The sequence below is a fragment of the Neophocaena asiaeorientalis genome, unplaced genomic scaffold (genome assembly GCF_003031525.2).
Source record: "Neophocaena asiaeorientalis asiaeorientalis breed wild unplaced genomic scaffold, Neophocaena_asiaeorientalis_V1.1 scaffold594, whole genome shotgun sequence".
In the NCBI taxonomy this organism is placed as follows: domain Eukaryota; kingdom Metazoa; phylum Chordata; class Mammalia; order Artiodactyla; family Phocoenidae; genus Neophocaena; species Neophocaena asiaeorientalis.
The window spans coordinates 865792-888613 of record NW_020175066.1 but is presented as its reverse complement, the minus strand read 5'-3'; the positions used below and the strand labels follow the sequence as shown (position 1 = coordinate 888613).

The 22822-nt window shown below is 40.8% G+C and overlaps 1 protein-coding gene and 1 non-coding gene across 3 annotated transcripts in view; one reads left to right on the top strand and one right to left on the bottom strand.

Moving 5' to 3' along the window:
* Positions 1-22822, top strand: part of FHIP1A (FHF complex subunit HOOK interacting protein 1A) — a 263508-nt gene that overhangs the window by 18818 nt on the left and 221868 nt on the right. The gene's annotated exons all lie outside the window — the stretch shown is intronic.
* On the bottom strand, positions 4147-4253 carry LOC112412387 (U6 spliceosomal RNA). Its single transcript, XR_003005791.1, has one exon. It is a non-coding gene; the product is annotated as a U6 spliceosomal RNA (small nuclear RNA).

Below are 22822 nucleotides of genomic sequence, written 5' to 3'. Positions count from 1 at the left end.
TTTTTTTTTTTTTTTTTTTTTTTTTTTTTTTTTTTAGCCACTGTCACTTAACCTCTTTTGTGGTAGGTATTGCCCCTTTATCTCCTGATTTTGGAAGGAAGTTGCTTTGCCTACTCCCTCTCTCCAACACCTTAAATCATGGATTTTAAGTGGGAGTAACTGAATTTAAAATAACACATCTGGGCTTCCCTGGTGGCGCAGTGGTTAAGAATCTGCCTACCAATGCAGGGGACACGGGTTCGAGCCCTGGGCCGGGAAGATCCCACATGCCATGGAACAACTAAGCCCGTTCACCACAGCTACTGAGCCTGTGCTCTAGAGCCTGTGAGCCACAACTGTTGAAGCCCGCGTGCCACAACTACTGGAGCCCGCGCGCCTAGAGCCTGTGCTCCGCAACAAGAGAAGCCACCACAAGGAGAAGCCTGCGCACCATAACGAAGAGTAGCCCCTGCTCACCACAACTAGAGAAAGCCTGCGTGCCGCAATGAAGACCCAATGCAGCCAAAAATAAATAAATAAATTTTTAAAATAAAATAAAATAGCACAGCTACACCTGTGCCTTTTAAACTCTGGGAACGCTTTTGGTGGTACTGAACCAATAACTGCCGCTATTGAAGATTATCTTCAAGCAGGACATTTGTCACAGCTTCATTCAGGTCACCATTAGCACTGTGCTTTTCGCTTGTTGACTTTTGAGAAAATGCATTCAGACACTCAACATGGTGTAGGCGCTCTCAGAATAGTGGACAGCTCTGTCAGCTCACAAGGTGGCCAGCCTTAGCTATGGGGCCAACAAAAGTTCTATTGACCTTTTATTCTCAAGTGTTCTTTTCACATGAGCAACAGAGATTTGGCTTTCAGTTGCTTTTTGTTTGGTTTACTACTTGACAGTAAAGTCTTACATTTTCATATTGCTTCCATGCTGACAGTATTTACTAATGCAAAAAATATTTTTGTGCCTCCTTATGCAAATATTTTCTGTGCCAGGCAGTAATATCAAGATTTGTGAGAGAATGATCTTTTGAATTCTGTCTTTTAAAGGTTGGTTCTATGCTATTATCTTCCTTGGTAGGTCACTGCTTTTTATTAAATAAGGCTCTTAGAAAAAGACCGCTTAATGTTTGTGCAGAAGACCCACTGTGTTCTCCGCCCATCTGCGTGAATCTCAGTGAATCCTGCCTGTGACTGAGTCATAACCTCATACCCGATGAGTGACATTCGTCTTTGTGAGTCCTGGCTAAGCACTCCCTACGTCCCGACGGAATTGTCCTCCAGAGGGATTTGAATGCATTTTGATCGAGATGCACTTACATTAGCATTAAGCCCTTTATTATTATTTTTAAAAATAACTCGTCCCATCATAAGCCAGGGTCATGTCACTGTGTAATGTATTTGATGGGTCTAGTTCTTGTACCCATCACTTATCAGATCGTTGTGCTGTTACCTGTGTGGGAAAGAGAATTGCCCTTCTGTGTGAGGTAGTGCCACCTTGGGCCACTATGTTGCTGTGACTCCAGAAAGTCTTAGGAATGATGGCAGTCATGTGCTCAGGTCACCTGTGCTTTCAGGATGAGTGCTGAAGGGCTGTAAGGTCATGAAAAGTTAATGGAGAATTAATGCCTTGTAAACATAATCCACTGCTATTTTAAATAATGACCCACTCAAGTTCAGGCAACATATATTAAAATAGTCTAACATGAGTTAGAACGATTTAAGGCTGGTAAAGAAGGGGTAATAAAGGATTTAGGACTGGCTGTTCATTTAGCTGTGAAGTAAATAGACTGCTCTGCCTGGGAGGTCCTCCTAATCTTCTTCTAAGGAGGAAGCTGAAGGGAGGTTAAATAGTGTGCTCAAAGTCACACACCTGAGCAGTGCCGGAGCTGGGACCTGAACCCAGACCTCTCTGACAGCACCGCTGGTAATCTTCACTCTGCAGTGCTGCCTTCCCCCCGGGAGGGAGGCATCCTGTGTCATAAGAAATAATACAGATTCCTCTTTATTGACGAGATGAGGCACATTCAGATTTAGAAGATAAAAGCTCGAGTAAGGTATTAATTTATTGAACTACCTGTTCAATTTAATAGAAATCAATCAAGGACCTCCTATGTATAGAGCACTACGCTAGGTACCAGAGTAGGATATCAAGATCACTAACTGTTAGAGCTTGTAAAATGTGTATAAAAATAACTTTTACACAAGACAGGATTCATTCAGCAAACTTCTTATTTTTTTGGCACTATGGTGTGCCAGGACTGGGCTAGACAGTGAGAATCATGCCTCAGTTTATCAATTCATCCTACGCTTTTGATCACCGAGTATGTGTCAGGCACTGTTTTAGATGCTGGGAAAATAGTGGAGATCAAAGCAAGCAAAGTCTGTTCTCACTGAGTGGACATTCTCGTGGGAGAGACACAAGAAATAAGCAAGAAAAGACCCGTTCTGCAGGGAATTAAGCTCGGATGGTGTGCGGAGAGCTGACTACGTTAGATTGCAGAGATAAGTAAGATTTGATCCTTGCCCTGGAGGAGGTAGACGTGTAAACAGCGAACTACAGTAGAATCAACGTGTGCAGTGATTCACGTATGAACAAAGTGCTGTGGAGGGAACCTGAGGGGTGACGGTGAGCCGTGTGCTGCCAGGACCGAGTGTGTGTTTAGGATGGCGATTGTGGAGCGGTCTCAAGCATAGGCTAGACAGCAAGAGGCTGAGGGTAGGATATGGTCATTCCTCTGGGATTACAGCCCTAGACAAGTGTAGGGGGGAGGCGGCAAGAGGAAGTGGTACTTCTTACAGAGAGAATTATGGAAGGCTTCCTGAATGAGGTGGCATTTAAACTTGGTCTTTAAATATGTAGAGGTGAAGGGGAGGGCATCTCAGGGCCATACTACTGTGAACAAGAGGAAAGATCGAGCTTACTTTGGGAGTGGCTAGACTTACGAGTTTATGGACTGGCTGGAGCATAGGGCGTGTAAGAGAGAAAGCCACTGGGGGCTTAGGTAGACTGGTTTGCTTCAGGTAAGCAGAGGGAACCTGCTACAGGTTTTTTTTTAGTAGACTGACATAGTCACAACCTTAGAAATATTATTCTTGCAGTAGTGTTTATGAGAAATTGGAGTGGGGAGAGAGAATACAGTAATTCAGGAGGCTATTGTGTTGGCCCTGAGGTACTGGGGATCTGATCCAGGAAGGTGGCCCTGGGGCTGGAGTAGAGAACGTGGGTCAGTCGTACAGGGAGAATAGTAAGGCAGACTGTTGATCAGAAGGGGGCAGTTATGGAGAGGAAGGAAAAAAAATGATTCCAAGGATGTTAGCCCAGGTGACCGAGAGGATAGGATTTCTATGACAAACTGAGGACGGCAGAAGGAAAAATGTGTTTGAGAGGACAGATAACTTAGATTAGTTTGGGACTTGTGGAGTTAATGGTGCTGGTAGGACCTTGAGGTGAAAGTGTCAGATACGTACATGAAAAGGAGACTTTAGCTCTGGGTTAGAAGATGTAGATTGGGGAGATAATTAAGTGGTTTCAGTTGTGGAATAGATGACACTGGTCAGGGACTTACTCGTTCAAAGAGAGAAAGGCGGTAAGGATGGAAACTTAGAAGCATCATAATTTTGGCTGTTTATTTTAATTTTTGTTCTTGCACTTTAGTGCTAATAATCTCTTAAACTACACTGTTGGACTTCCAGCTCTTTATTCTCAGCTCAGTCCACCATGTTGCTTGCAAAATTGGGCGCCTTGGCCATATTATCTTGACTCCATTGGAGAATTCAGTTTTAATCTGGGACAACATAAAAAAACCAGCTTTGTGACCTTATTTGCCATTGAAATGCTATTGGGAAATTTTTCCATCACATCTTTCAGAGTCTCCTAGAGCAGCTCTTTCACAGTAAGTGATAAGAAACAGCTTTGCTTCCCTGAAGGAGTGTAGATGTTTGTTCCTCATAGAAAATCATATAACTAATCACATTGACATTTTCACCTTGGCTGTTAGGAAGCACAGACTCGAATTCTCGGCTTAACTGTAGTAACTGTGTAGGACTCAAATAGGTCTCCAAATTTGAGTTCTATTCCGATATCTCTTATACCAGCCACAGTCTTCACTTTCTTCTCTAATTTATGATTTTTTTCCTTGGTCATGATTTTTTAAAAATATGCAGTGGTTCATGAATTTGCATGGCATCCCTGTGCAGGGGCCAGGCTAATCTTCTCTCTATCATTCCAGTTTTAGTGTGTGTGTAGCCCAAGTGAGCACTCCTTGGTCATGATTATTAATTTCCTTCCTTAATACATGCATTTCTCATAAGCTATCTCAGATTCCTTGTAGAATGAGATGAGGGCTAAATAAATAATGCCACCATGGTGTTCACTATATGAATGAGATATATTGAATACTTAGGATGTTACAGATCAGTACATAAATAGGACTCATCACATTTAAAATTTATGTTCTTTGTTTTCTATGAACTATGAGTTTTTAGGCAAATGGTACATATAATCACAGACTGTAAAACTAAATGAAAAATGATGCAATGTAGGAGCCAAGTTCATGAGTAAATATTTGTACACTGACCCCGTCCACTCTGCCTCTTGATGAGTTATTCATTTCCAGGTGTATGAATCTTTGCAAAAGAATTGGAATTTTTTTGTCGGTCATTCATAAATTTTAATAGTTGGTCCATTTGGAAACCTGGAGTTGATGTCATTAATGGCCTGGGACTAATCACTGGAATCTGAGCTGATATGATCCAGTAATGCTTTTATTTCCAATCAATGTATGCAAACCCTGCCTCAGAAGACTGTGTAGTGTTCACTGTTGAGCGATGAGCAGGTCACTGGTTAGGGAAAAAGAATTGACCTCTTTCCACCAATCATTCTTAGATTCTGTCGTCTAAAGAAATTTCTTTTTTAGGAGGAAACTTTTGCTTTCAGTGATTGGATGAAGAACTAGATTCCTTTATAACAAAAGTCTTTTAAATTAAGATCGCCAAATAATTAAGGGGATATCTGTGATTATCTTATTTGCCCTGTGTAGCCTCCAGCAGAAATTCTACCCCAATTTTAAACTTGACAAAGTGTCATCCTTCCCTCAAACGATCCTGTCAATTCTTATAAAGTGGGAAAACTGTGAACCTATGCTGGTATAAATTTTTAAAAATTTTATTTATTTATTTTTGGCTGCATTGGATCTTTGTTACCTCACGCGGGCTTTCTCTAGTTGCGGTGAGCGGGGGCTACTCTTCATCGCGGTGTGTAGGCTTCTCATTGCGGTGGCTTCTCTTGTTGCAGAGCACGCGCTCTAGGCGCGCAGGCTTCAGTAGTTGTGGCACACGGGCTCAGTAGTTGTGGCGCATGGGCTGTGCTGCTCTGAAGCATGTGGGATCTTCCCGGCCCAGGGCTTGAACCCATGTCCCCTGCATTGGCAGGCGGATTCTTAACCAGTGCACCCCCAGGGAAGCCTGCTGATATAAATTTAAGTGGTACAAAAAAATTTGTAGAATCAAGTGCATATTAGATGAGATATTTTTAGGAACTTTGTTTTAAAAATAGTAATTCTGGGCTTCCCTGGTGGCGCAGTGGTTGAGAGTCCGCCTGCCGATGCAGGAGACACGGGTTCGTGTCCCGGTCCGGGAGGATCCCACATGCTGCGGAGCGGTTGGGTCCGTGAGCCATGGCCGCTGAGCCTGCGCGTCCGGAGCCTGTGCTCCGCAATGGGAGAGGCCACAACAGTGAGAGGCCCGCATACTGCAAAAAAAAAAAAAAAAAGTAATTCTTAGATATGTCACTTTTGTCTGTTTCAACTGATGACCTACTTTCTATTTACATGAAATGTCAAATGTTGACATCAAAATGTCTTTGTGATTCTGTTTGTATAAGGATAAATGAATTCAGTTAAATAACACAGTGGATTTTATCTCATTCCACCCAGAGAAATGCAGTTATTCTCAATGTCAGTCATGCTTCGCGATCTTCTGCACGTGTGGAGTTTGCAGTCATGGTAGAGCTGAGGCCTGCTCTTCTGCCTCTTGTCATTGTTAGATTTCTTGGTTTTTATTAGAGCTTCTCAGCCCTCTTCAAACTTACCCTTGTTTATTGTAAAAAAAATATCCTTAGGATTTTTATTACATTTAACAGAACCTTCTCTTAGAAACCATCAGTTGAATTGCTTTCTGATCTCAGTAGCAAAAATAGTTGTTCTTTCTCTGAGCAACCGGTTTATTTTTACCCCAGGGACACTGAATCTTATAACAGATCATGTTTCCCTCTACATGTTGGCTGCAGCAAAGCTCAGAGTCCCTCCTCCCGCTTAAACGTCTACAACACCTCAATTCTGGCTCTCATTCTACCTTGTGGCCACAGTGACTGGTACGGTTATCTAATCCTACTAGTTTTAAAAGCTGTTTGAAGGCAAGGATTCTACTACTTTTGTTTATATTCTTTACAGTGCCGTCACAGTGTCTTGCACCCATTTGGCACTCAGATAATAGCTGTGACTAGGCCATTCAAAAATAGCTTCATGTTGGGCCCTCCGTGGTGGTAAGGATAAGGAGAAAGAAATATGTAGTATGCCAGTGGAGGTTTTGAAATATGCTGAGGGTCAGAGGGATTCTATGTTTAAAAATATGGCACAATGAAGCGGGATGTTGAATATAGGAGCCAACATATGCTGTTTTCCCCTTTGTGTCGTATCTGAATATACACTTGCATGAAAGTTGGGAGCCTGGCCTCTCCAACCTTGCTCCAGTAAGGAAGATTAATTCTCTTCTCTCACAGAAAAAAGACAAGGAGTTTGTTAGGAGAGGGACAGTTTTACCAGTGAAGGTTTAGAAGTTGCTTTGAGATCCATGCATACAAACAGTGTAGACATACCTACTGTGTAATGCAGATTACGTCATCTCTAAAATGGTTGTGAGCTGTAGCCAATGATCCATGTATTCAGCTGTTATTCTGTATGATGAAATTCCAGAACCACTAAAGAATGTGGACAGATCCATGGAGTGAATTGTAATTGTATGTGACATATAGTCAAAACTCTTTAATAGGAAAGTCCATTGAAAGGAAAATGAACCTAGTGAACTGAAGGCAAAAAGATCATCAACTTTAGATTCATAGTAACATTTTATTTTATAATTGAATTTACACAATCTATATTTGGTGTGTTGAGAAAGGGAAACTTTGTTTTTTAGAAAGTTGTTGTATTTTATTATGTTATCGTATGTTACTGGTAAGCCTCATGATTCTGATTTTTCTAAAATCTAATCTAAAATTTTAAATGCTTAGACAAATACTAGGGGAAAGAACTTTTTTTCTTTGTATTTCTCTCTCCCTTTCCCTTCTGTGAAAATCAAAGCATAAGGTTTGTTCAAGTGAAACATAAAAAAAGATCTGCCTTACTAGAATTTCATTATTTAAAAACTTTACTTAGGGTCTTGAAATAGTGTCTTTCTCTGAAGACTATTTAGTTGAAGACATTCCTTTGAGGACCCTTTATTGAATTACTGAAATACCATATTTTTTAGCATAATACTGATTATATAGTTTCAAATTTCCTTTACTTCTAAAACATGTTTACTTCAAATGAAGCTTAAATGGTTGCATTTTTGATATACAAATATCTAATTCTGCCAAGTCCAGATGAAAAATCTAGACCTCAGTTTCCTAATTAGTGGTAAGGATTATGCTCTGTGAAGGTATGCATAAATAATTGAAGGGGTGGCGTGGCATTAAAACCACTCACTCTGGTCTTACTGCCTCACAGGGTTGTTGTGAGGATTAAGTGAGTTTCTTACTCATGACAAGGATTTAGAAGAGTGTCTGGCACAAGTAAGTTCTCTGTTAAGTGTTTGCTATTTTTATTATTGCCATTATATGGCTAAACTATTTATGTAATAAAAATATTTTTCATTGCCTCCAAGAGGGTTTGAAGTACTTTTGAAGTGACTGAAAGGGCTTCTGCTCTTAAAAGTTACAAGAAGCTAGAGAGTTCTGGAACTCCCATCTGCCCCTAGTTCTCTTGTGCTCTAAGGTGATCTTACTTAAATTCTGTGGTCCTCCATTTTCTCATCTATAAGAGGACAGTTCCCTGGTGATGGGTCTCTGTTATTTCTTTAAGTCACAACAATAATGTGATGCTTTGATAGTACCTTCTGCTTAAACAAGAAGGTTGAGATTATATGTGTCAAATTCCTTGATTTGAAGTGGTAGAGTTTTAGAAGTGGAAAGGGCATTAATCAGGTAGTCTACTCCCTGGGGAACTCATCTTTTCTCTTAGCTTCAATTAGTATTTGAGTTTTTTTCTTTTTTAGATTTTTCTTTTTATCTTACATCTTTTTTTCCAAAGCACTTTTTACATACTTGTAAATACTGTATTTATTGTTTCTTGTTTGTATTGTATCCCTACTTGAATGTAAGCTTCACAAGCGCAGGGATCTTTTTTTTTTTTTTTTTTGCGGTACATGGCCCTCTCACTGTTGTGGCCTCTCCCATTGTGGAGCACAGGCTCTGGACATGCAGGCTCAGTGGCCATGGCTCACGGGCCCAGCTGCTCGGCGGCATGTGGTATCTTCCTGGACCGGGGCACGAACCTGTGTCCCCTGCATTGGTAGGCGGACTCTCAACCACTGCGCCACCAGGGAAGCCCTAGGGGCAGGGATCTTTATCTTTTTTTGTTCAAGGCACACAGTAGGTAGCCAGATATGGGCTCAATAAATATTGTCGGATAAATGAATGAATCTTCAGTTGCCTAGTGGACATTTCTATTAATTGATCACTTCTGAAACAGCACTCTTTCATGATTTTCTTATTTCCACCAATGAATACTTTCATATTACCAAGAGCAAATTCCTAGAGGAGTTGGCAGCCGTACCCAAGACAGAGCAAATTACATGATTTTCAGGGGTATTAAGGCAGTCACTGCCCGCAAGGGTCTAGGTGCAGAAACAGTGACAGTGCATTTTCACACAAGATAGGTGGGCCTGAATCTTCTCAAATGGAACCTTTTGAGCCAGAACTAGAGGTAACTGCTTAACTGCCCAGGAAATTACTAAAGTTACCAAAACTTACTGCTAAAATCATAGCTTCTGTTGGGTTAATGTTGCCCATATGCTTCCTTTGTCATCTAGTTCCATTGGAGATTCCTTGTTGCTTCTAAACAAAGTCCCGGGTCTGCAGCCTGCAGTCCAGTGAGCTCCCCAAGAACTTTCCAGTTCTAGATCACACAGGTGCCCCTTGTCCGTTCTCCCCTCAGCTGAGCCTCTTCCTTAGCATCCCCTAAAGCATTCCCGTTCCTGCTTTAATGTCCCTCTGTTCATACCATACTGTGTTCATCACGCGCTTGGTTTTCCTCTTTCTTTATCTATCCAAATCTGTCTTCCTTTAATCAACAAGGGACGCTTTTCAGCCCTTACATATGTGAAGCCATCTGTATCATGTTTGGGGCTCCTAAAGGTTGCATTATTCTTTTTTTTTTTTTTTTTGCTTTACGTGGGCCTCTCACTGTTGTGGCCTCTCCCGTCGTGGAGCACAGGCTCCGGACGCGCAGGCTCAGCGGCCATGGCTCATGGGCCCAGCCGCTCCGCGGCATGTGGGATCCTCCCGGGTTGGGGCACGAACCCGTGTCCCCTGCATCAGCAGGTGGACTCTCAACCACTGTGCCACCAGGGAAGCCCAATTCTTAAATGTTCCATTTGCCTATTTATTGCTTTTGAGGAAAGGGACTAATGGAATAATGGAGTTGGGGGTTAGGGAATGAATCACAAATCACAGCTAAAGCAACACCTGCTAAGCTGGAATAAAATTGACTTAGTTTAAGTGTATTTTCTAGCCTGTGCTGTTTTCAAGGGCTTTAGAAAATGCTACTTTTTTGGCATTAAAATATCTTTTTAAAAAATTTAATGATGTAATTACTTCTAGTAATAGCAATGGGCTCAAGTGAATTATCTTTATTTGGAAATATAGAAAATTGGCAGTTGAATTGGCTCTGCTTGTGTGTGTGTGTGTATGTGTATGTAATTTTACTGGTTTGTGAAATCAGAAACTAGGAAAGACAAGTCTGGCTGGTAGTCATACATACTCCATCCCTTGACCCTTCACCTGGTGGCCATTTTCTTCCCTGCTCAATTGTGCAGTACAGATCTTCCTCGACTTACGATGGAGTTACATCCCTATAAACCCATTGTATTGTTCAATACAGTAAGTTCAAAATATTGTAAGTTGAAAACACGTTTAATACACCTCACCTGCTGAACATCATAGCTTAGCCCAGCCTTCCTTAAATGTGTTCAGAACACTCATATTATCCTACAGTTGGGAAAAATCATCTAACACAAAACACTATTTTATAATAAAGTGTTGACTATCTCATGTAAGGTATTGAATGCTGTACTGATAATGAAAAACAGAATGATTGTATGGGAGTGAATGGTAGTAAGTGTATTGGTTGTTTATCCTTTTGATCGTGTGCCTCACTGGGAGCTGCCCAGCATCACTATGAGAGAGTATGTACGGCCTAGCACTAGCATGGGACAAGATCAAAATTCAAAATTCCACATACAGTTTCTACTGAATGCGTATGGCTCCTATACCATCGTAAGTCTAACTATTGTAAGTCGGGGGACCATCTGTATCCATTTTTCAAGGTCTCAGACATTGGCTTAAGATTCTCATGCTGTGGTTTGACTCTGGTTATTCAGCCAGGGAATGCATGAAAGTTACCTTCCAAATATGCAAAAGAGTTTCCTTCTATTGCTTGAACTTCAAAGATTATTTTTTTTCTTGTTCAGCTCAGATTAGTCTAGACAATGGCATTTTGTGCCCTCAGTAAATCAGCTTTATTCATGTCATTGAAAGAGAATTTTTGCTTGGCTTTCTAATTTTTCAGGCTGATTGAAAAACTCAGTGGGCATACAAAAGACATTAATTTGTTCTTTTTCTTCCAAATCTTGCACGATTTGTTCTCTTGTTCCATATTGTAAGTCAAGTTAACATTCTCCTCCTTCTCCAATTGTTCCACAGTTTCCAGTTTTCATTGAATACACTGTATGTTTACTTCTGGATTCTGACATTTTAATTATCAGGCGTATTTGATCACATGTAACTGTAATGATGTTCAGCAGTCCCGCCTGGCCCCCATTTGTGCGTAATGCTGACAGGATGACAGGCCGTGGGAGCCCATGTTGTGTTCTGAGAGCCGATCGGTACAGGGAGAGGCGGGGTGTCCCCGCGGTACAGCAGACAGGGTGGTGTCTCCTGGTTACTGTGCAGCTCCAGACAGCAGATGCCTGCTGTTTTAGTCGGAGTTTATTGGTTGGAAAGAACAGAGGCCCTCTCGAATTAACTTAAACAAAATTAAAAAAACCTTAAAGATGTAGGACTTAACAGCCCATCTTGATGACACCAGTGGACCCATTAAGGACTGTGGAACAGGCTAAAAAGTCAGGAGTCGTGATCACATAGCCTCTTCTCTCGTTCTCCCTTTCTTGCACCTATTTCCTTCTGTTTTGCGTGGGCCAACATATTGATACCTGCCAGCATTGACGTGAGATTTTGGTTTTAGGCCCATGTTAGAGCGTATATTTTTCCAAAGTCAGAGTCTCAAAAGAGACAATTTTTTTTTTCTTGCAGTACGCGGGCCTGGCCTCTCCCATTGCGGAGCACAGGCCCCAGACACGCAGGCCCAGTGGCTATGGCTCACAGGCCCAGCCGCTCCGCGGCATGTGGGATCCTCCCGGACTGGGGCGCGAACCCATGTCCCCTGCATCGGCAGGCAGACTCTCAACCACTGAGCCACCAGGGAAGCCCTCAGTGTCAGTTTTTTACCCCTAAGGTTACTGATTTTCCTTGTAGGCCTGGTTGCCTCTTCATAATTAAGGATGAAGGACTGGGGAGAGTTTACTACCTTGAATCCACTGACCAGCTTTGCTTCACCCCGAAAATGCCCTGATGAGGAGGATTTACTCTGAGGAACCAAGAGTCACATCGGAAACCTCCACAAGCCATCTCTCATGCCCTGCTGCCACGATTGGTTCTGTTCCTTTAGAGATGAACCCCCAGATGTTTGTCATTATACTTGGCCATGCTGCCTGAAGGCTCTGTTAGAGGGTGGGGAGGCGGCGGGGGGGGCGTGCTAACCGTCATCACTTTATCCCCCTGTTTGCTGCCCTGTGTCATCCTCCCCGCTCTGTGATACCTGTTGACTCTGAACCTGGAGCCTCCCTGGGCTTCTCTTGAGCAGATTGTCTCCTTGGTGGCCCATGGGTGGCAGCTCTCCCCTCACTGTTTCATCTGTCACTACATTCCCATCTCTTGTTTCGTTTTCCAGAATTTTGTTGCAATCTCTTGTGCATTTAAAATTCTCTTCAGGCAAATTCATTCTCTTTTCTTTTCTTTTCTTTTTTTTTTTTTTAATGTTTATTGGAGTAGAGTTGATTTACAATCTTGGGTTAGTTTCAGGTGTACAGCAAAGTATCAGTTACACATATACATATATCCACCCTCTTTTTAGATTCTTTTCCCATATAGGCTATTAAGGAGCATTGAGTAGAGTTCCCTGTGCTATACAGCGGGTTCTCATTAGTTATTTATTTTATACATATTAGTGTGTATAAGTCAATCCCAATCTCCCAGTTCATCCCCCCCCCCCCCCCCCCTTTCCCCTCTTGGTGTCCATACGTTTGTTCTCTAGGTCCGTGTCCAGTAAACTCTTTTTAATCTTACAGAATTCTTCTATTTTATTTTTTGGTGCTTTCACTTCATTAGGGATTCAGGTGGGAGAACCAGGCTATCAACCATCTTGAAACTGAAACCTCAAAGTTGTTCTTTTAAAAAATAGCATTTGGCTTTTATTTTACTTTTTAAAATGAGAGACACATCATACACATACATATACTAGAATATATGTATAATTTAAAGAAAAGTGATAAAATGAACACTGGCACCTACTACATAGCTTAAGAAGTGGCATGTCACGTTTTCGGTACCTTAGAAAACCCTGGGTACCCTTCGTTGATTGTATCTTCTTCACGCTCTCTGCCTCCTGTGGTTACCATCATCCTTCATTTTCAAAGTCATTCCCTTGTCTTATGTATGTTTCTCTCCAAACAATAAACTGTTTAATTTTAGCTGCTTTGGCTCTTTGAATAAATAGAATATAACTTGTATTCTTCTGTACCTTGCTGTTTTATTCGATTGTTTTTCAGATTCATCCATGTTTATTCATGAAGCTATATTTTATTTACTTTACTGCTGTATAGCATTGCATTGTAAGAATATGCCACATTTAATTATCTTTTCTGCTGCTGATGGGCACTTGTGTTGTTTGTGTAACTTTTCACAATCGTGAGGAAGACTGGTATGAACATAGTTCCTGTTGTCTATATGCTAGAGTTTCTCTAAATGTATACACCTAGGAATGGAATAGCTGGGTCATAGAGTACATGCATATTTAATTTTACTAGGTGATGACAAGTCTGCCAGAGTGGCTGTACCAGGATAGACTACACTGGTGTGTGCAGTTGCCCTTGGCTTGATGACCTTAGTGTGATCACATTTCAAATATTTTTGCCTATTTGGTGGGTGTGCAATCGTATCTTACTGTGTGTTTTTAAAATTGAGATGTAATTTATGTTTAGTATAATTTACCTTACTGCGATTTTAGTTTTCATTTTCCTGATTATTAATGAGGTTAAAGATATATTAGCATATGGCTATTAACCTTTCATGCTTTCTCTTCTATGAAAGTTTGCCATGTTTTCCCCGTTTTCTCTTATTGACTGGTGGGTGTTCCTTGTATATCCTGAATATATAAGAGTGTGTGTGTATGTGTATCTATAATATGTGATGGAATTTATTTTTTTGTGGGCGGGATCCATTGCATCAGGAGGAAAAGGCAGTATTCATGTCCAGCAGTCAGTTTTCCTGCAGCCGTGATTATAACATTCTCTCTTTTTCTCTATTTATTTGTGGTTGATCTTTGACAAATTGGAAAGTAAGTTTTGGCACTTAAAAATGTTTGGAGTCTTTTTTCCACCCCTCCTCTTAGTCTCCCTCTATTGGGAAACAATTCTGGTTGAAAATATGTCCTTGACCTTCAGTAGCTCAGAATGTTTTCTTTGGCGTGTGTACTATTTAAGTTGGAGTACAGTGTGCTCATGATGCTTGATGCTACGAGATCCAAGTGCTTCAATGGTGTCAGGCCACAGGGTGGCCAGCACTTGGGGAATAGAGGAGTTGGGAGGTGGATGCTGACCCAGATCGCTAATGTATTTTTAACCCAAATCTCTAAAGGTATTTTTCTTGACTCCCCGGTTTACACATTTCTGAAATTTAATGGAAAAGTAAGTTGGCTTTATAAAAAGAGAGCATTAATTACTAGCCATTCTCTTCTCCATTTAACAATGTATCCTGACTTAAGGGACATTTTCTTTTAAGTGGTGATATTTCTATAAATAAAAACTGTAGAAATGGTTAAAATTTTATGTTATGTATATTTCACTACAATAATATCATTTAAAAAACCCAAGGCTGAAAAAAAAACTTTTTGGAACATTTAGGGCTTTAACGAAGTGCAAAGATGACACTGAAGTAGTGTATATTTTTCAGTGCAGAGAAGTCTTTCAGAGGTAAATAGCAATACATCTTTTATTTATTTATTTATTTTTGCGGTACGCGGGCCTCTCACTGTTGTGGCCTCTCCCGTTGCGGAGCACAGGCTCTGGACGCTCAGGCTCAGCGGCCATGGCTCACGGGCCCAGCCACTCTGCGGTATGTGGGATCTTCCCAGACCGGGGCACGAACCCGTGTCCCCTGCATTGGCAGGCGGACTCTCAACCGCTGTGCCACCAGGGAAGCCCAATACCTCTTTTACATAAGTTGCTTATTCTTTGTTGTGACTATTCTTTTAACAAGGCTTACTTTTTTTGAGTTTTTGTAAATTTCAGAATGAATTTTCAAGGATTGTGTTTTCATTTACCTTCTGTTTGTAATCCTAGCGATCACTGCCCCCTTTGCTGCAGCCTCACGGGCCTTCTTTCATTTCCTCTAATCACATCCTTTTCCTTCCTCAGGGCCCTCCCTCAGATTGTTCTTTTCCCTTTGCCTGCTCTCATTTATTTTATTGTATTATTATTTTAAAAGTGTGGTAAAATATATACCTTACGGGCTGAATCGCTTCCCGCTGCTGCTAAATTCATATGTTGAAACCCGAACTTCCAGTACCCCAGAATGTGACTGTATTTGAAGATAGGGTCTTTAATGATGTAAGTTAAAATGAGGTCATTTTAGGATGGGCCCGAATCCAGTACGATTGGTGTCCTGATAAGAAGAGGAAATTAAGGCACAGACAGTTACAGCGCGGAGACCACGTGGAGGCACAGCTAGAAGACAGTATTGATAACCAAAGAGAAAGTTCTCAGAAGAAACCAATCCTGCTCACACCTTGATCTCACACTTCTAGCTTCCGGAATTATCAGAAAATAAATTTCTGTTGTTTAAGACACCCAGTCTATGAAACATTGTTATGATAGCCCTAACAAACTATAATAATACATAACATAAAATTTACCATGAAACCATTTTTAAGTGTAAAGTTCAGTGGCATTCAGTATATTCACATTGTTGTGCAATCATCCTTACCACCCATCTCTAGAACTTTTGTCTTCTTGCAAAACTGAAACTCTGTACCCTATTCTCCCTCCCTCCCCAGCCCCTGGCAACCAACTTTTTGCTTTCTGTCTCTATGAATTTGAATACTGTAGGTCCCTCATATATGTGAAATCATACAATATTTATTCTGTTTGTGACGGGCTTATTTCACTTGGCATAATGTCTCAAGACTCATTCATGTGGTAGCATGTGTCAGAATTTCCTTTGTATGACTAATATTCCATTGTGTGTACCACATTTTATTTATTGAATGGTCATTTGGGTTGCCTTCACCTTTTGGCTATGGTGAATAATGGTGTTATGAACACGGGTATACAAATATCTCTTTGAGATTCTGCTTTCTTTTGGGTATATGTCTAGAAGTGGAATTGCTGTATCACGTGGTATTTCTAAAAATTAATTTTAAAAAATATTTATTTATTTATTTATTTTTGGCTGCATTGGGTCTTCGTTGCTGCGCGTGGGCTTTCTCTAGCTGCGGTGAGCTACCTAGCTGCGGTGAAGCTACCCTTCGTTGTGGTGCGCGGGATTCTCATTGAGGTGCCTTCTCTCGTTGTGGAGCACGGGCTCTTGGTGAGCGGGCTCCGCAGTTGTGGCTCGTGGGCTCTAGAGCGTAGGCTCAGTAGTTGTGGTGCACTGGTGTAGTTGCTCCACGGCGTGTGGGATCTTCACGGACCAGGGCTCGAACCCGTGTTCTCTGCATTGGCAGGCAGATTCTTAACCACTGCACCACCAGGGAAGTCCGCTTAATTTTTTGAGGAACTACCGCATTGTTTTCCATAGCAACCGCACCATTTTACATTCCTATCAGCAGTGCACAGGGTTCCAGTTTCTCCACAACCTTATCAAAATTTGTTATTTTCTGTTTTTTTGTTGTGGGAAGGAGGTGATAAAATATGGCTTTTTAAATATCACTGGGTTAAGTCAAAGAGAGTTGATTCTTAAAGGGTTGTGATGTTGCATTCATCTGCCTCTTGATTCAGGTGTAACACCTTCGCGGCTCACCAGGAAGCATTGGAGTTACTAGTGTGAAAGACTGGCAGCCATTTTTTTCCCCGGTTGGTCCAGGAACTTTGTTTCTGTAATAACTTTGGGTCTGCTTGTGTGACATGGGACAAGCTGTTACAAAATACAGGCATTTCTTATGACAAAGACTCCGTGAAATAGCTCTTTTGCAGAACTAAAGAGCCTAGCAAGTTTGTTACGTTTCTCCCCAGGGCAAATTTTCATTTTCCTGTGTTTACAGCTGTGTTTGTTTAAAACACTCAGTGTACCTAACAATAACAGTCCTGTGAAGAAAACAGCAAGTTAGGCAAATTAGGCTTAAAAAAATCTCAAGCAGAGGTTGTAGTAAAACACAGGAAGCCTAAGAGATGCACAGGGGCTTCCTCGGGGCATTTTTGAAATCACGGAAGCGTTACATGTTTGACTGTAAATGTTGCATTACAACCACCTGAAAGATTATACTCAAAGAGGTTATGAATATTTATAAATACATCCCTTAAGTTTGTGTAAATGAAAACTTTTTGTGGTTTATTTTTTTCGTTCCTTGTCCACTTTTGTGGACATCACTTAACTCCAACAGCATTTCTTGGCTTCCAGAGGTAAAACAAAAATCATTCTTTACTGTGGTTTGGGACAGACAGAGCGACCAAGCCTCTTTGGGAGATCAAATCCCAGTCTCCCCCTGCCCCCGCACTTTGCCATTCTAAATGGCAGTTTGTATAGATGATAATTTGACTCAGAAGCAGCTCAGTTTAATAATCACAAGCACTAAGGATTAACAGTAGCATCACAGTACCCAGTACAATTAATTTTACACATACAACTTACATTTTTCTCTGTACAGTTTGTACACCCACTGGTTTGAGAATTCACAGTAAATATAATTAAAGCTATTGAAGCTAAAGAATGTAATGATGTTTCCTCTGTTATTCGACAGTCCTCAGCGTCACTGTAATAATAGCACTTTGTCTAAGAACCCTGAAAACTCTGCCAGTGCTTCATAGGCTGTGTAAACTGAGATAACCACTGCTGCCATTAAAGGCGGCAGGTCATGACCCAGCAGGGATCAGCTACTCCTGCCTCCCACTGTTTGCTGATTTAGTTCTCTTTGGAATAGTAAAGCTGGATTAGGAGCCGACAGCTAACCTCACATGCCCTTGCATGGGAATGATACAAGCAGTAGGAGTTGACTGCATTGCTTTCTTGAGATGTGTGCCCCCCCACCCCCACCCCAGCCCCCGAGGTCTGTTCTCCTTACTTTGGAAGTTCAGAGCTGACTCAGAGAGAAACAGCTTCTTCCCTTGGTGCTTTGGGTGTTTCCTGAAAGCCTTCCCATCAGTAGTTCTGATCTGGGTCAGTGGGACTGCTCCTCAGTCTTCCTTACGACACATAATAGCACGCTGTCTTTAAAGGCCAAGAAGCAGAGCACTGGATTTACTTTACTGTTAACTAATTGGTTAACGAGTTATTTCATTTATGTTTAACAAATAGATAGCCAGAGGCTGCTGTGTGTTGAGAGAGCTGTGCTAAGCTCTGTTGAGGTCCTTAGAACAAATGTAAAACAGTTTCCATTGCAAGGAGTCCAGGGTGTAAGGTAGAAGCATTGAGCCCTGGAGAACATGCCCAGGGCGGCCGAGAGGTCAGCGCTGTGCGGCCAGAGCTTCAGTGCTCAGGAACTCTGGGCAGGAGAAGCTGATCATTAAGCCTCCCAGGAGATCAGGTGAAGACAGAGCAAATGAGGAACACCTTGGACAGAGCTACTTTTGACTTCCGACTCCTTCAGGAACTGGGTCTTTTAGAAAATATACCCTGATCCTCTAATCGTAGTTAGGTACAGGATTATTAAAATATATAAATAACATTTTCCATCTGATACTGAAAGTAATAACCTTTTTTGTAGAGCAGAAGACTTGGAAAACACGCATATAATACCACAGAGAAGGAAAATAAATCACCTATAATCTGGCTACCTAGAAATAATCACTGTTAACAGTGTGGAATATGACCTGTTTTTTTCTATGTAATTGACTATATATTTATTTGGATTCTCACACCAGAGGGTGTACGGATTCCATAAAGAATAACTATGAGTTGGATCACCTGATCCTATCACAACATTGTTAATCAACTATACTACAATGTAAAATAAAAAGTTTAAAAAAAACCCTTAAAATCTGAAAAAAAAAAAAAGAATTTACCTGTCAAGCTTTTCAGGGATCCAGCTGACCTTTTGGTCTGATGAATAAGTAAACACTATAGCCTTTTTTAAAAACATGATATTTTTAACAACTACGTTATTGCTACAAAAGCATATATATACATATAGAAGCTATAGGAAAACAAAAATAAGAGAAAACATATTTTCACTACCCAGAGTTTACCTCATTATGCATATATCTCTCTGTTATTACCTAGTATATGCTTCTAGATCTTTTTGTCTTTGTGTCTGCATGCATGTATTATCAAAGTGAAGCTGTCCTGTACATAGGATTTGTAACCAGCTTTTTTTTTTTCAGTTATGATGTCTACCTTTCCTGGTTAATAAATTTTCATTTCATTAAAAAAAAAGAATAAATATGAGTTGGGTTTATACAAGATCATTGTGTTGGTTATTGCAATGATAATTTTGACCTTGGCTACCTTTTATTTTATAGTTATTTTGAAATTTTTTTGTAAACCTTGAAAAAAGCCCACTTGATTTCATTTTAGAGTATTTTAAAGCAAATGACCTTATTTTAAAGAGAATGTTTTCAGTGGACCCACTTTTGGGAATGATAGAAGGAAATGGAGATTTTTCTAATAAAGAGAATTATGGTTGTTTAATTTTATGATAGTAATAAATCTCTGTAATAGGTAAATATCTTTGTATTCTTATAGTGTTTAGTTTTTTTTGTCCTTTTTATAGTGGTATTCTTTTCCAGAAATGATGTATGCTATTAAGAAGGTGTGTGTTTCTTAATTATTAGTTATATCTTTTCATCAGTCACGGAAAATTTATGTGGGTTTAGGAAGAAAAGAAAAATACTAAATGTCAGACAACTTAATTTTTTAACATGTGCAAAGCTACTGACAGCTGACAGGAACATTTGGAACAAGAAATTGCCTGGGCAGTGTGGCCTTCACACTTAGGGAAGAGCCGGGCTTTGGGGGTATGTTTTCCAATCTGCCCTTATTATATTTGCTCTGTCCATTTTGTGCCAGACCTGGAAAGCTAACAGTGGGATTCTGTGTTTTATAAGAACCTCACAAATTCTCCATGTTTTGGAAGTTGTTACTGACTATAATACTACAGAGTAGAGTTTATTCCTTTTTCTCCCTACCTGTCACATATGTGCCTTTTGACTGGTTGAGAGGTCTTAATCTTCTTGGAAATTGGTGTGTCTTTGCTGTGGTTTTTAAAAAGACATTGCTTTTAGTATAATGTCTGGCTGTCCTATTCCTCTAATGTCTCTATTAAAAAATTCCTTGTAGTTCTGAGACCTTTTGCTTGAGGGGAAAGGGTGTCACAAACTTAGGGGCCAGACAGCTGTATAATGAGCACGTAAGATTCGAAGGAATACTACTCAGCCATAAAAAAAGAATGAAATAATGCCATTTGCAGCAACAAGGATGCAACTAGAGATTATCATCCTAAGTGAAATAAGGCAGGAAGAGAAAGACAAATACCACATGATATCACTTATATGTGGAATCTAAAATATGACACAAATGAACCTATCTACAAAAACAGAAACAGACTCATAGCCTTAGAGAACAGACTTGTGGTTGCCAAGGGGGAGGTGGGGAGGGAGAGGGATGGACTGGGAGTTTGGAGTTACATTTAGGATGGATAACAACAAGGTCCTACTGTATAACACAGGGAACTATATCCAATCTCCTGGGATAAACCATAATGGAAGAGAATATTAAGAATATATTTACTGGAGCTAAGGGAAGACTGCGGATTTGAGGCCCTGGAGATATAATAAAAAAAAAAAAAAAGAATATATTTATGTACCAAAAAAAAAAAGAATATATTTATGTGTATAACTGAGTCACTTTGCTGTACAGCAGAAATTAGCACAACATTGTAAATCAACTAGACTTCAGAAAAGAAAAAAGATTCTAAGGAGGAGTGTGGGGACTGTGACCGGTGGGAGGATGCTCACCTCTCCAAAGGCGTTAACGTAAAACGAAAACACAGACTACATGGTGGTGGCCAAACAGAAAGTCCAAATTTGGCTAGAAGCCGACCAGTTTATGCCTGCTTATGCCAGTTACTGCTGTAGTAATAGCATAGTGGAGTAGAGTATAATGGTAATAAAAATAGCTAACATTTTTTGAGAGCTTACTCTGCTGGGTACATGCATTATCTTGTCCTGTCTTCATAATAAAGGTAAATACTATTACTATCCTCATCTCAGAGATATAACTGAGGCTTTTTGCCCGTGTCACAGAGGTAGTAAGTAGCAGAGAACCAAGACAGGTTTGTCTGCCTCTGGGTCTTGAGCTCTGTGATGTGTTTTGATTTTAGGCCACAGAACTTTGAATTGCATTCATTGGATAGGAAAAAAGTTGTCAGTCAGTGGCCAGGCTATTCACAGTGTTGGCAGTGGCCAGCTCTGAGGCCTTGGAGGAAGCAGCCGGGCATTGGAGAACGGGCAGTGTCCTTGGCCCTGGAGGAGGAGACAGCAGGATCAGGTGTGCTGTGGTGTGGACAGACTGTAGACGTCTTCCTCAGGTGCCCAGGGGGGTGAGGCCTTGGTAGGGGATAAAGAAAGTACTAGTTCCTGTGAGGTGCAGAAGATGCGTGTGGTGTGTGGGCAACACGTAGGAGGGGAAAATCTGACTGCATGAGGCTTGGTCCGAGCTTTGGCAGATGTGAGTAAACTCTACTGGATATTTCGTACCTTTGGCTTCCTAACTGTGAATGAGGGAATAGCTAGAGCTGTGGAATAAAGAACTAAATCGTATGGCTTGAGATTTAATCCAGGGCTTCCTGTCACAATGCACTTTAAAACTAAGTGAGGTTTTCCATGGGTGGAGGGCCCTGACTTCTCTCACTGTCTTTTGTCTGATGGTCTCAACAGCTCTACTCACGCTGTTGAGTAGCTTTTCTGGGGCCAAGTGGATCTCTATCGGGACCACTGGCATTTCCCGTGGTATTTAGTGGAAAGAAAGTATCCTCACAAACCTTTGGTTGTTGAGGCAACCAAAAAGTAAAGGTGTGTTAACACAGCACATTTTAAGAGACATGTCACAGACTTATTGCACACTGTAGCTGTCAAAGCCTGTCTGTCTAAGTGCCTTTAACTCAAGGAAGTGAAAAGTAGAGCCCAGCTATTCCTCCCTGGCTGCCCGTGACTATGAACCCTGGGAAACACAGTGGCCTCTGTGAAAGGCCTGTCTGCATAAACCTCACAGAGCCCTAAAGAGAAAAATTTTAAAAAGTACACACATACACACACACACACACACACACACACACACACACACACACACGGAAAAATTAAAGGGCTGCATCTTGACGTTTTTTCCTGAACAATGTGAATATTCTACAAAAATACATGAGAAGGTAAGACTGATTAATAGAGCATGCTTTCTGTAGCCTAAAGACTTTCTAAAATAGATACTGAAGGAGAAGGAAGCAAACTCAGTGGCAGGAAACCTAATACTGTTCAGAGAAGGGGGGCAGGGGTGGGGCGAAAAATGGAGCATGAACAGGTCTTAGGGAAGCCCTTCTGTTGTATTGCTTGATTGCCTTAAAATGATTGCTTTTCTAGAAGCAACAAGAAAAACTGGTCCAGTTTGTTTTCAGGGTTGGAAGAAAAGACTTATGTAAGCAACTCCTGGCTTTGCAGTGTTTCCATTTGGAACATCATTTACGAATCTGGCCAGATCTCAAGTGATTTATGTTTAGTAAATAAGATTATCTTCAGCTTTCTATGGTTGAAGAGCAAATGGTCTGGGGTTTAGTTGCTGCTTTTCAGCCCCTTTTAATTGCTTGTTCAAGGTAATACTGCATTAATCTCTGTTATTTACCTCTAGAGTCGGGTTTTGTATACACTTGAAATTCAGCTTTTTACGTTTTTCTGTATTACTGGACACATGCTCTTAATTTTATGGAACAAATGAAACAAAGGGAATCTTGTGTCAGCTGTTTTGAATGCTTACTGTTTT